This window comes from Ciconia boyciana, chromosome 2, assembly GCF_034638445.1.
Source record: "Ciconia boyciana chromosome 2, ASM3463844v1, whole genome shotgun sequence".
In the NCBI taxonomy this organism is placed as follows: Eukaryota; Metazoa; Chordata; class Aves; order Ciconiiformes; family Ciconiidae; genus Ciconia; species Ciconia boyciana.
The window spans coordinates 100150801-100164135 of NC_132935.1; the positions used below are offsets into that span (position 1 = coordinate 100150801).

At 40.8% G+C, this 13335-nt stretch overlaps 1 long non-coding RNA gene across 1 annotated transcript; it reads right to left on the minus strand.

Moving 5' to 3' along the window:
• Positions 1-1850: 1850 nt before the first annotated feature.
• LOC140647025 (uncharacterized) lies at positions 1851-2421 on the minus strand. Its single transcript, XR_012040637.1, has 2 exons — positions 2329-2421; positions 1851-1967 (listed from the first exon to the last, which is right to left on the minus strand). It is a non-coding gene; the product is annotated as an uncharacterized lncRNA (long non-coding RNA).
• Between the last annotated feature and the right edge of the window lie 10914 nt (positions 2422-13335).

The following is a 13335-nucleotide window of genomic DNA, read 5'->3' on the forward strand; positions in this document are numbered from 1 at the left end:
CAACAAATTAAGAATTGGCAGTTGCCCAGGAAAAGAAGTTAAAATGCTTTTTAAAATAGTAAATTTTTTTTCCATAGTTCCTTGAGAAACATTTTTATGATGTTGGAGGGAAAGCTGTTTCATGGGGTTTTTTTGTTTATCCTATATTTAATTCATTTCTATCTTCATGATTAAACAGCTTCAGTCAGCTACAGAGACTAATTAGGCTGTGCTATAACAAGGATTACTGAACTGTAATTATTATTTATTCAAATCAGTGGAAGAATTACCGAGGCTTACGTTAAAGACAATAGAAGCTAATGGAGGAAGAAGCAAAGGAGGCCAGTAGTGATTTCAACTGCGTATTGTCAATCACCCCAGCACTACAAAAGTATCCATCTAATTGACACCCTGAAATAGGGGCCCACTGATATTTTCTCGTGAGTCATTCATTTCAACCATATTTTTAAACACGAGCCCTTTTAAAGAAATATCCTTGGGAAAAAATTATATGTAGGGTATGAACACTAGTATTACTAGCCGGTTGATGAAAGTGTCAGGAAAAAGCTACAGAGATATATTTGCCTGGTATTTTCACTGTATTTAAAATGTGGGATTTTTTGCTCATTCTCTGAAAGACTCCAGACTGCTTGATTGCTCCAAATGCCCACGGCTTTTCATCTGCAGTTTTAACCCACCAGTTACTTCCAAGCTGCACTTCTAGCATTCAAAAAACCAATTCCAGCTGCATTTTAATTTCACTGAAAAGTTTCAACACTCCCAAAACGAAACAGTGCCCACCTGAACTGCCGTCTGCCCAAGGGCCTCATTCCCCTCATCCCCTTCCCTCTGCACGCACTCCAGCTAACAAACTTGTCAGGGCTGGTGCAATCTACAGGCAAATTATGGTATAGTACCGGGGTTTAATCTAGGCAAAGATCCCGATCTAGAGATAAACTGGCTGATGTGGAACATCAGTATTAACAGCCCAGATTTTTCTTGCTCTGATCTAGAATAAAATGCTTCGATTCAATTGAACAAAAAGTTTTGATTCTGGTCAGTCCAAAAATATTTCCATTTTACCCAACTGGGTAAAAATTGAGATTTTGTGGAAACTGTCTTTGCATTTAATTGTACTTTCTGGAAATGGGGCTTGATACCACTTAGGACTTTAGGTGCTAGTAATGAAAAGAGAAGAGGCAGCCATTTAAAGCTGGAACTCCCTTTCTAGTCCTTCCTTACTCTCCAGCCTCCCAGCTCCCAGACTTGTGTCTCTGCCCCTCTGTTAATGTGATTCCCCCAAAATAATGGGAAGTAAGGAAGGCAGGGCATGGGGAGGGGGGAGGTTATTTTCCAGCAGCTTTGTCCCACCTGGGCGGCTGTGGGAGCCAATGATAGGTGTGATTTTGTCATTTTAACAATGCATGTGTCTTGCCAAGGGATAATCAATATGTAAAATCACCTTATAGAGATTTTTTTTTCCTTTTGATACAGAAGAGATGTCCTTGTTTTCCTCCTTCACAGCCTCAGGTCACATGCATTTCTCTAACTTCATGTGGCGTACATGAGGAAGGGCACGTGGCAGGGCACAATCAGAGCCTGGGAGGATATGACAAAAGACCTGAGGTGCAGACATGGCTAGGGCATGGATGCATGAATAAAGGTTCAACGTGTAGGACCCTGAAGTCTCCTGCACTCCTGCAAATTTGAGAGGCGTCACTTGCCACAGGGATCCATGAGCTAAATCCTTTTCTCTTAAGGAAAGCCCAGCTGTCACTTTTGGGCTAGTGAAACCTTGGGACTCCAGCAATACCGCTCATCTGCATCACCGCCACTATGAGATTTGAGAGATGACTCCATTTGCCTTTACATCCACAAATATGTGTCCATATAGTCCATTTATTGGAACTATGCAGTGTCTTCAATACTAGCCTAACAATCCATAATGATTTCCTTGCTCCCAGCAGTGTGGCACCTTCAGCTCAAACCTGAAGATATAGGTGATAAAAGTTAACGTCCAGATGGATGATATGTATTGAAAACACAATTCCATATTGTTAGTTTCATATAATGTGTCTGATTTTTTGTGTCTGAGTTCCGAAATGCTGCAACAAAGATGCAGTTTTGCTACATAATCTTCTTATTTGTTTTCTAAATCTTTCATTCAGATTTATGCAGATGTTCAGTCTGCAGCTATGCAAAATTTCAGATGGTTGTAGACATAGAAAACATGATCGCAAGTGTTTACATAAGCAAAATGCCTCAGCAATGCTGACTTGAAAACCTGAGCTGACTGTCCCCACTTCATCTCTGCATAGTCGGCTGATTAGCATTTGGTTTTTAACTTACCTCTTCAAAGTACAGCAAGTGTACAGCTTGGTTCTTCTGAAGCATTTATGAGTTTATACACAGTAGCTGAAATGGAACTTCAGATGTCATCGCATCGATCCCATCTGTCCTTGAGCCTGTGTAAAAAGAAATTGCTGATACACACTTCCATGCTCGGAAAAATGTTCCTGGGTCCTACTGGCAGGCATGGCTCCGTTTTGACCACTGCTGTTATAAAAGCCCCTTGGAGCAAAGACATCCTTTTTATTTTTGTGTGGTACTTGGCATTGTAATGTCCCGGTCTGTGACTAGGACCCTGAGATGCAATGGGAATAGAAATAATGTCATAATAAAGGCACTTGGAAAATTCTGCTCAGCTAGCTTTCTCTTGCAGGAATTTGGCTTTGCCCTCAATGAGGTCATGTGAAAGGAGCATTTATTTATTTATTCATTATTTTTGCATATGTACAAAAGGGTTCTGGAAGTGCACCCTCAGCACCTTTTACACAGCTACAAATTATCTTTATAAAAATAACACTAAACCAAAGTGCAGAGCGGCCACTCAAAATAAGTAGTTAAAAATACACTTGGCAAATGAAAAGCTGGAATCACATTTCTATACCAGTGAGATTCTGCCCCCATCGCAGTCATGGTCAGGGAAAAATTAGGGTCTTTATACTGAACCCATAGAGTCAACAGATATGAGCTCGTTCAGACTGTGAGAACTTGATGAGCCTGAAGGCTAGACGTAAACTCTGTGGAAGAACTTTGGATTTCAAGTGACTTTATTGGCACAGCAAAGAGGGATGGTATCACTGTGTGTGAGATTCCCTATATTGCTCTTCCGTGTTCCTATCAATCAATAAATTACATCTATTCTTCCAGCTATTTGTGTCTCCAATATTATACCAAAATAAAAGGACAAGACTCACACTGGATATGAAATATTGAGACAATTTTCCCATCAACAGCTTTGTATGAAAGTAAAGATACAGCAAAAATGATTGGGTCGTTAGTAGGTTAGGGTCTCTGCTAAGATAGAAATGATGGCTATCTGCTCCTGTTGCATTCCAAAGTGTTTCTTTAGATTACAGTTATATGAAAAATCTAAATACCTTATGGAACTAGTTCTGCTGAAAGTTTTAGAATCATCTTCTGGGTGATGTTCTTTGTGAACACAGCATTGCACTCTGGAAAGATGTAATGGCTTAGTCATTCAGGCTGATTAGTTTTGTCAGGCACTGCCAATTGAGTGATCTTCCTTAGGAGTGGTATTTAAGTTTGTTTTGTTTGGTTTGGTTTGTTTCTATAAAGTACCTTTTCACCTCGTTTGTTTTAAAAAATGCACTTACATCTGTCTCACTTACTGGTGTGAATCATCAGATGTCATGAGCTACGTAAGGATGCGCTCAGCCTGGATTTCAGAGGAGATGCTCAGAAGGACAACCCAGGCAGAGCCACTGCTAATGCCGGAGACCCCACTGCATCCCCTCAAGGTCAGCACGGGACAGTTGTGGGCAGGTACGTTATGGGAGATAGGGCAACAGGAGCTGGGAGCACTTCACAGGACTGAAATTCCCACACCTGGAATCTGCTCCAGTACCAAATCAGTGCCCAGATATGGCATTAGGTCCCATTTCAACAGTAAGAAGGGCGAGTCCAAAGTTTAAGGAACTGAACTGAGGTTTACGAGATTTAATGGCTAGGTTTGCCATTCCTTCAGGAGAAAAGCATGTAAAGCAAAAAATTTCAAACTTCTTCAGCCATTCACAGTAATCTTAACAAAAGTGAGATAACTTAAACATATAATGAGTTTCTACTTGCCTTACTGAATTGTAGGGGCTTGTCCTTATTAACAAAAATATATCCAAAAAACAGCCACTGACTATAATTTAGGGGCTTTACATCTGTAATATGGGAATTATAGTAATATTGCCATTTCTCACAGTGGTGCCAAAAAGAACATTCATTAATGTTTAGCAGGCAGACCACATCTCTACATAATACTCCCAATGAAAAGATGTAAAATTAAAGTCTTCAGTGTGTATAAACTAATAGAAAACTCTTCCAAAAATCAGAGCACCTCTCCTCATCTGATGGCCAAGTCACAACTGAAGTAATTTCATCTTCTTAAATTCTGTTATTTCATTTGGGCACACTGGCAGCATTTCACATCAATTAGGTACTCATTTCAGCAGCTGTACCTTACCTAAATATATTTATATGGATGTACAGACTACTTTTGTTAGATTTTTACAAAATCGACTAGCTTGAGCCTTTCAGCAACAACATGGATAGTCTGTATGATTTCTGCCAGTTCTAGAAAAGGAATTTTCTGCTGACAAGCAATTAGCTTTCTGCTATTATTAAAATTATTCAATGGCATTTTTGCCATCTGTTATGATGTGTACTTTTCTTAAATGCAACAAAATTTGACACTTAAAGAACAGTGCGGGGGAGAAAGGTTTCTACACAAACAGGACCTACCTCAAAAACGACAAGCAACTAGGCACCCAGAATTGTAATCTCTTTTCACGTATTGCCAAAAATGCAATGTCTTTCACAGATAATTATGTCCCCAAATGACCTTACTGATGCAAAATCTTTTATTGGACTGCTTTCTTCCATCTGGAAACCTCATTAAATGCTGTAAGCGAGACCATTGTTCATGAACAAAAGGAAACCTGTTACTTTCTTCTTCCCGTCACGGTATTCATTTATAATAACTTGGGGGTAGGGGGGAGAAGTTGTGTTCTCTGGGAGATGTGCATTTTATTTAAAAAGGAATTGCAGTCTAGTGAAATCTTAAAGAAATGGAGGTTAGTTGTTAGTTGGTAATTTCCTTTCTCTTTCTGAATAGTTAAGCAGTTATCTATCACAATTTAAAGATGCTTCCTTCCAGGTCTTTTGGCTTCACAATATTTATTTTTTGAAAGCTCTAGGTGAGGTTGACATGTTAATGCTTTTCCAATTAAATGGGCATTGCTTTCATGTCATTTTTATGGTTATAAAGTTAATCGTATCTCAGTCCTCCTGTGAGTCACTCCAAGTGTATCCCAGCAGGGATCACTTTTCATGTCAGCTGTAGAGGTGAAAGTCCCCTATTTTTAGATGAGTCTACAGTGCTCTGTAGAGCAACCAGCTTCAGCCCAGACGCTCAGTCAGTTTCTGGCATTTATGTCACCTCCCTGGGGAGTCTATGACTAGGTCTCATATTTAAGTGATGATTAGAAGAAACAAAGCATTAGATAACATCCAGGATTTTTTAAAGTAGCTTATGCTTGTGTCTCTCTCGCCTATGCACCACCCCTTGGAAGGGCTGTCTTCTCTGAGCTCTTGTTAGGTCTGTGTGACTTCTTCACAGGTAACTGACATTTCTGAAAGTACATGACAGACCTCATCAGAGTTTTTCAGAGTTTGCAGAGTCATTGGTTATTCCTAGACAAGTAAGGCCTTCAGGCTCAGAAGGAGTTTGACTGCATGTCCTCAAGGCCATTGGGTTGGCAGTGTCTTTGTGGCTCTTCAGTGTCAGTTAACAGGCAGCTGCCTATAAGCTAAAGTTTTCTGAATTGAAACATTGCAGTTGTACAGAAAATAACGCCATAACCAGCTTGGTCAACCTGTGGAGCTGGTTGGAGTTCCCATGGAGTATGGGAGCTCCCAGCTCCTGTTGCCCTACCTCCCATAACATACCTGCTGGTGGTGCCCGCAACTGTCCCGTGCTGACCTTGAGGGGATGCAGTGGGGTCTCCGGCATTAGCAGTGGCTCTGCCTGGGTTGTCCTTCTGAGCATCTCCTCTGAAATCCAGGCTGAGCGCATCCTTACGTAGCTCATGACGTCTGATGAATCACACAAGAGAAACCTTTTGCCTCCAGACTACAGAGTTGGCATTATTCCATGGAGGGGAAAAAAATAATTTGGATCAAACAAGAGGTTACATTTAACATTATCCCGCAAGATGCTAATAATTATCAACCGCAAAGCCTTGGGTCCAGAGCCAGCCTCTAGTCTAGATGTACTGAAGACATCTGCAACTACTGGAGGCTGCTAGGAGGCAGGTCAGACTTAAGCTAAGGAAAGCAATTTCCTAAAATGCAACTACAGTCAAAGATACAAGTTGATGCCAAGAGGAAAAAAAAAACCACACAGGAGTTATGGGAAAGGAAACATCATTGTTTATCCTCCCTTGTGTACATTTTTGTAAACAAGATTGTAACATGGGGAGTTTTTCTCCCGATTCATGTTGGCAAATTTTCCCCCTTCTCACAACAGCCCTACAAGTCTTTGAATACTGAGTGGTGTTAACAGAGAACAACAGTGTTATCTACAATGTCAGCTGTCCCTACAACTCAGATTCCGATGGCAGATGTTTAAGGCTTTTGCATCCTTGTCTTGAGATATATACATTACTTTCAGTTTTAAGCATCTTAAATCATTGGGGGGGATAAGAAACAAAGGGGGTTTAACATTAATATTGCATTAAACCAATAACATGAGATTAAATCCAGCCAAACAGACTCCAAAGATCTAATAGAAGATAATTCTAGGAGGGAGATGTCTGGAAAGAAGCAGCAATGAAAGAAATAAACTAATGGTGTTCAAAGCCTGTTTTGAGAGTAAACAGCCAGTTTGAGCTGTTTTGCACAGAGCATGCCACAGGTTTGCCCTGGTCCCCAAAACTGAGTTTCTGGCTGAAATGAAAATGTGAATTTTGTGCAGAATAATGAAGTCAGCATGCACTGAAAAATCTCCCTCCCCATCTCATGAAGAAATCTCAAGTGGTGAGGCCTAGAGCGTTGGCAGTCATTAGGAGATAAAAAGAGGAGCACCTCCAACACTAATTGGGCCTCTGCAAGTTCAGGCAGAATCTGACAATCTGTAAGGCTGGATGTCAGGAGATCCTGGCCATCCCAAGGGGCCCAAACATCCTTCTGCCTTAGCTGAGAAAGGAGCACCTCTCTCAACCTCTTTCTCCCAAGCATGCCCATCTGAGGGAGACCTAGGCACTGACATGCAACTGAGTCACTGAGGACGCCGTCTCAAAGCACATCTTAGCTAGCACAACTGCCCTCTCCACAACTGGAAGGCAACTGGGGAAAAAAAAGAAACAGGACTTAAAACCTGCAGAAACCTTTTAAGAAAACCTAGAGACCTGATGAACCTGATAAAAATGATCTATGTGGGTGCAATGACCAGCATGAAGCACCTGTGTGAATGTCTAAATAATACCATTTCCAGATCTCATATCTTAGAGGAAAAAAAAGAGGAAGCGTTTAGTCACGACTGGCAGCTTTGCCCCAGCATAGTCCTCCAAAATAAAAAAAGTACAAGCTGCAGACTAATGCAGATGAAATGGTATCTCTTGCCTTTATAATTTCTGGATATTCTCCATAGAGAATTTTTTTCATTCTTATGTATATACTTTATCTGCATAATTTCCAATTGCATGGCTAGGTCCTCATAAAGGCAGTGCTAACTTCAGCAGCCCTGAACCTTAACATAAGGACCATGTTACATTGCCTTGGTGACTATCTGGTGCAATTAATACTGATTGCATGTGCTAGGTTTTATTCTGATGTGCTGCACTGAAATGATGACAGAAAGCCACAGATATGAGCAAATACCAAGAGCTGAAGTTAACATTCTCTATTGTCAGATGAGAATAGTAGTTTACAGCATTTTTACCGTGGCTGAACAGAAAAAAGGTGGCATGGTATCCAGCCACATCACCCTGCTGCTGCTCCAGCAGATCTCATTTTCCTTTGAACTTACTTTTATGTTGCATTTTTCTATTTCACATATTTCTGTTCTAAGCTTTTTAACAATATTGGCTAATGTATTATGAAATTGCTGTTAGTAGTTTCAGAATTATTTTCCCTAAAAACACATGAAGAGTTATTACCATGTTTATAGTATTATTATTATTACATCATAACCTTGCACTTCATTGCTAACCAAAACCAATTCTAGTAACCCACTTTAACTTAAGAACATACTGTATCACCATTTTCCTCTCTAACCAACAAATACGACATTAAAACCTTGTTGGATAAGACACTAATTTCTGCATTTGAACATACATCTCAACTCATTTGTGTGAAACAAATGTTTTAAACCTAAATATTCTGTGCTTGCATTGCAGTGTCGGTCAAAGGGGAGGCTATAGGTTTTGTTGAGGTAAGACAGACCTCTTCAAAACTGCTCTTCTTGAGCTGTTGTGGGAAATAGCACCCTTAACCTTGGCAGAGCGGGGGAATGGGAGCAGCAGGAGTGATATTTTGCCAGCCACCTCAAGAATCCAACTAGTGTCCAGACTTGGAACAGATAACAGTTGGAAGACATCTAGTTCAGTATTTATTCCAGGTTGGATCCAGCAGTCAAGCCAATCTATCATAGAATTAGATGGAAGTGTTGTCTAGGTAAGGAGTTGAGCACTCAGCTAGTAAAATGTGGTGTTCTCTCAAGGATGTTATAGATTCCTTTCTCTCTTGTAGGGCTTTTGTTTTGTTTTTTTTTCTGAGCATGAAAAACACTGAAACAAAAAAATGATACAGCATACTGTGTCCACTGTATGAATCAGTATACTTCATTGTTACTGCAGGAATGAAGACTTGAAAATTTGTTTTCCACCACCTTGTGGTCTGTATTGCATTTTTATCTGTTTATAGTAAGGCAGCATTCTCTTGAAGCAGAATGCTTACATTTGACACCATCAGAGAGTGTCATGTCCAAAAGGCTGGTGGTTTTCATCCAGATATAACAGTAGAAAGAGCTGACAAAATGGAAACATTTCTTTGCTGAGAGTTGACACCTATCTTGCAGAGGTGGAAACAGATGCAAGGCAGAGGGGAATCCAGCTTTCAGGCTCTTCAGTAGAAAGCACATCAAGAAGTTCGACCCTGAGTAATCCTGGGGCTGTGAAGAGCCCCAAGCCTCTCTGTGCAGGTTAGATGGCTCGAAAGACCATGGGCTCCTTCTACATCCCACTTGTCAGAGCCACAAAATCATCTCTAAACTTCCTTCATCTCACCTCCACGTCCCCAGTGAAGGAACGCGCAGTGGAGAAACAGGCTTCTTCCTCTCTGCTTCTGCAATGGCTTCAGCATCTATTGCAACATGGGTGAGGCTAGCCCAAAGAGACACGGGAGAGGATGTCACAGGCAAAGTGACTGAGAACCGGCGCAGGACTTGTATCGTCATTAGTTTTGCATCTATTTTTATGGTTTTGTTTTGGATTTTTTTTTCCTGTGTGTGAAGCTCCCTCAGACATGCCCTTTATCACAAAGGAAGACTCCGCATAATTAATTCTCAACATAATGGTCCCACTTCCTAATTAATTTATTCATTCTCTTGTTGTATAACTGTTTCTCTATTTAACTGACTGACTTTGGTAATAGTTCTCTGCATAATTGATTCATGTTTCTGTTGATTCTTCCCATTTTTATTTAATACCAGAAATGATTTGCTGTATAACTGCTTCATTGCTTAACTCATTATCTACACAATTGCTTGGTATCATAATTGATTCACTGCTTAACTGTCTCACAGGATAATGAAGAGCAAGTAACGGCCATCCACTTTTCACCTCCATTTCCCTTCCCTACATCAGCTTCTTCCTTTCTTTACATGACAACCAGAAGCTTTCCTGATGCCTCTTTTACCCCCTCAGCCCACTTCAAAATGACACTGCTATCACCAGTCCCCCGGCCCTTATTCTGATACCTCCAGCACCCTTTAGTGTCCTTCCCCGTCCCACTCCCAGCTGCATCACACAGAGCCTGCCGAGCTTCAGCTCCGTATCTCTCGTATATTCACAATGCCGTCCCACTCCATTTTTTAAACCTTTATGCTCATCCTTTCTGTCCTCCTTTCACCACTTAGGTTCATGTCTGTCCCCTCCATGGACATTTTTGCCTACTGACTCTTGTAATCTTTCTTTTGCACATTTATGCCTGGAACACCCCCCCTGGACTATTCCAGAAAGCCTTTACTCTGCCTCCACACCTTCTGCACTGCATACAATGCCTGCTATGCCAGAGGCCACTACAGCATTACTGTCCGTCATAAGATAGTGGTAAAACTTTAAAACTGCTGACAATGCACCCAGATTGCTTATGCATCCTCGCACATACAATCACACTGCTCCTGATTCTAATTCTCTTCACAACATATTATGTCCTTCTTAAAAAGCACACGTAGGCTGGTGACTTTGTCTTGTATATTTGCACTGCCCTGCCTGAGATATCTGGGGAAAAATGTAAATAATAAAGGCATTTCCAGAAAGTTAAACAGCCAACGTGCAACTATCCTTAGCTTCTTTCCTTCCAGTCGAGAGGACCCCAAAACTACAATGTACTCCTCCCCTTTTCAGTTGCTTGGAAATTTGTTCCGAAATTCAGAAGTACTGTTCCGAATCTTCCGTCGGTACAAGTCAGATCTCCAATAAGTAATTAAAAAGCAGCAAGGAAAGTCCCGCTGACAATCCCACTGCAGGACTCCTTTAGGAAAGAAGTAAGACCAGGATTGTGAGGAAATTAAATTCTTGTTTGCAACTTACATGATTCCCTATGTGCAAAGATAAAGAGAAAATAGGTAACTCCTATGGACAACCTCGTCCCTTACTTCTGTCTTCCTGCATATAGCAATCAGGAGCAGCTGCTGCTGCTCTTCTGTGCCATGAGAATGATTCTTCCTGCCTTTATTTAGTCAAAGGTGGTGAATACATCAATATTTTGTATACAAGGTAATCCTTGCGTTGGCGGGAAGGGATATTGGTCCAAATTCTTCTCCGTTGTAAGGCACTCAGTTTTGATAGCTTTAAACACATATCATATTTATCTGTTCATTCTACAGGTAAAACATGTCTGATGAGAACACAGCAAGGTTTAATATTCTAATATAAATGCCATTTCTTATTGCTGTCAACCATAGCACTTGAATAAATATTATACAACCTTCCTTCAAGAAATCACAGCGGGGTTATTTCTGACAATTGAACCAGCTTCCACGGAGAGATGTTCTGCTGGTGATTTCTGCAAGGAGCTTGGTGCATGACCCCATTTTAAGATCCCTGAAGTGGCTGTTTAGCAACTTAGGGGATCAGGTCAGTTGGTTTAAACCTTGTCTGGGTCCTAAGACTTTGAGTTGGAGTGGCACTGACAGCCAGCACTATTAGCAGTTACTGCCACCTATGGGTAGGACCATTTTAGCTTTATTCCTCAGTGATTGTTTCTTCGTTACAAATAATATACCTGTTCTCATACATAAACAAATATAATGGAAGAAATGACACAGTCATCATTGATTTCTCGACTAAAAAAGAAAACAAAATAACAGAGGAAGGACTTCATCTACGCATCCACCTGAAAAGAATGGGAGAAGATTTTGAACACTTAAAATGACCATCTGCCGTAGATGAGGAAAACAACGGCATCGCGTTATTTTCCTTCTTCAGTATGCTGGGTGCCTCCTTCGCTTTAAAACCACTCAGACACACTCATCCCTGATATAACAGCACTGAAATGACTCAAAATGCACCTTATCATTTGCATATTAATTTGAATGCTGTTATAGCCTTTTTTTTCGAATCCCTTCAAAGTGGGAGAGCATCCATGCACTGCTGACTCTCATTCTTTTCCAGCCTGGGAGTTTTTTAGCTTTTCCCATTTAGAATTAAGAGCAGTTTGGGGTATTCATCACCCCGACACCTGTTAATCCCCCTCAACTCTATACAGTCACTGTGTTAAAACATTTGAAGTAAGTAACAGGACTATTCAATGCTGTTTTTTGGATTGCACCTGTGGTCCTTTTAGCTCATTAGTCTTTCTCTGACAGTGGCTAGTCCCAGATGCTTGAGGGGAAAGTAAAAAACCTCCACAGTGCAAAATTAATGCAACGGCACAGGAACCAGTCCCTTGCTATTATAGGTAACTGCATCGTAAAATCCCTTTCACAAGCCAGCCATATCCATCTAAAAACTGATTTCAGCTTTTGATCCCTCCCAATTCCTGTTAGGAAGCTTTTCACAAGGACTGTTCTGTTGAGTAAAAAACTTTTAATTTGCAATCTACATTTATTTATGGCCACTTTACACCAAATGTTCCTTTATCAGTAATATTCTTTGGCAGAAACAGTGGTTCTTTTTTCTTTCTCTGCCTATTTTTTACACTCCTATTTTGTTTACAGGTGGAAACAAGATCCCCTCTCAAGCTTTGTTTTGCTAAGCTAAACAAGCCAATCTCTTTTTAATCAGATGCAACAGAAAAGACTCTTCATTCCTCTTCATTATCCTGTTGACACTAGGTTGCCAGTTTGAATATGAATTCATCTTTCCTGTATTGGAGTGACCAGAACTGTAGTTTGTATTTGAAATGACATTACACTCAAGGGTCAATGAAACTTTCCATGTGAACCACTGAAAATACCCTAGTTGATAAACCTAGGGTTACATTTGCTTTCCTTGCAGCCATAGCACATTGGTGGGTCAACGATACCTCTCAGAGCTCTTTTTACCCTCCCTTTCAGTTTTCACCTAAAAGTACAGCAGATATTGTTATTAGTCCTTATTTTGCACTTTGTATTACTTCGCCATTTCTGTTACCCCGGTTTTTAAGGTCATCCACCACCTCTTAATCCTTCTCTGCAGATTTCACTGTTACAACCAAGGGGGTTATAACTCCCTAGATCAGTGAACGCTGTGTGAATGCAGGGACAAAGTTTTCAGGACGCTAAGCATGTAACCTTCAGCACTTGTTTCATTTACAGTCTCTAAGGAGGAGCTGACGACTTCCATGGGGCAACGGATAGATTAAAGCCAAGCATTAAGCAACCTAGAATCATGAGATAGCAGAAGGTTGTTGGTCCCGTCCTCCCCTGGCTTGCGACTACACTGCTTATGCCTCTTTGTGCAGGAATTAGTCCTGGACGCCCAGTTAGCAAAACAGATAGCTCTGAAGCTGCTGCAGCCTACTGAAGCTGCCTCCAGAGCTCAGTGAATTTGCCTGATGGTTAGTATTTAACGATCTTCA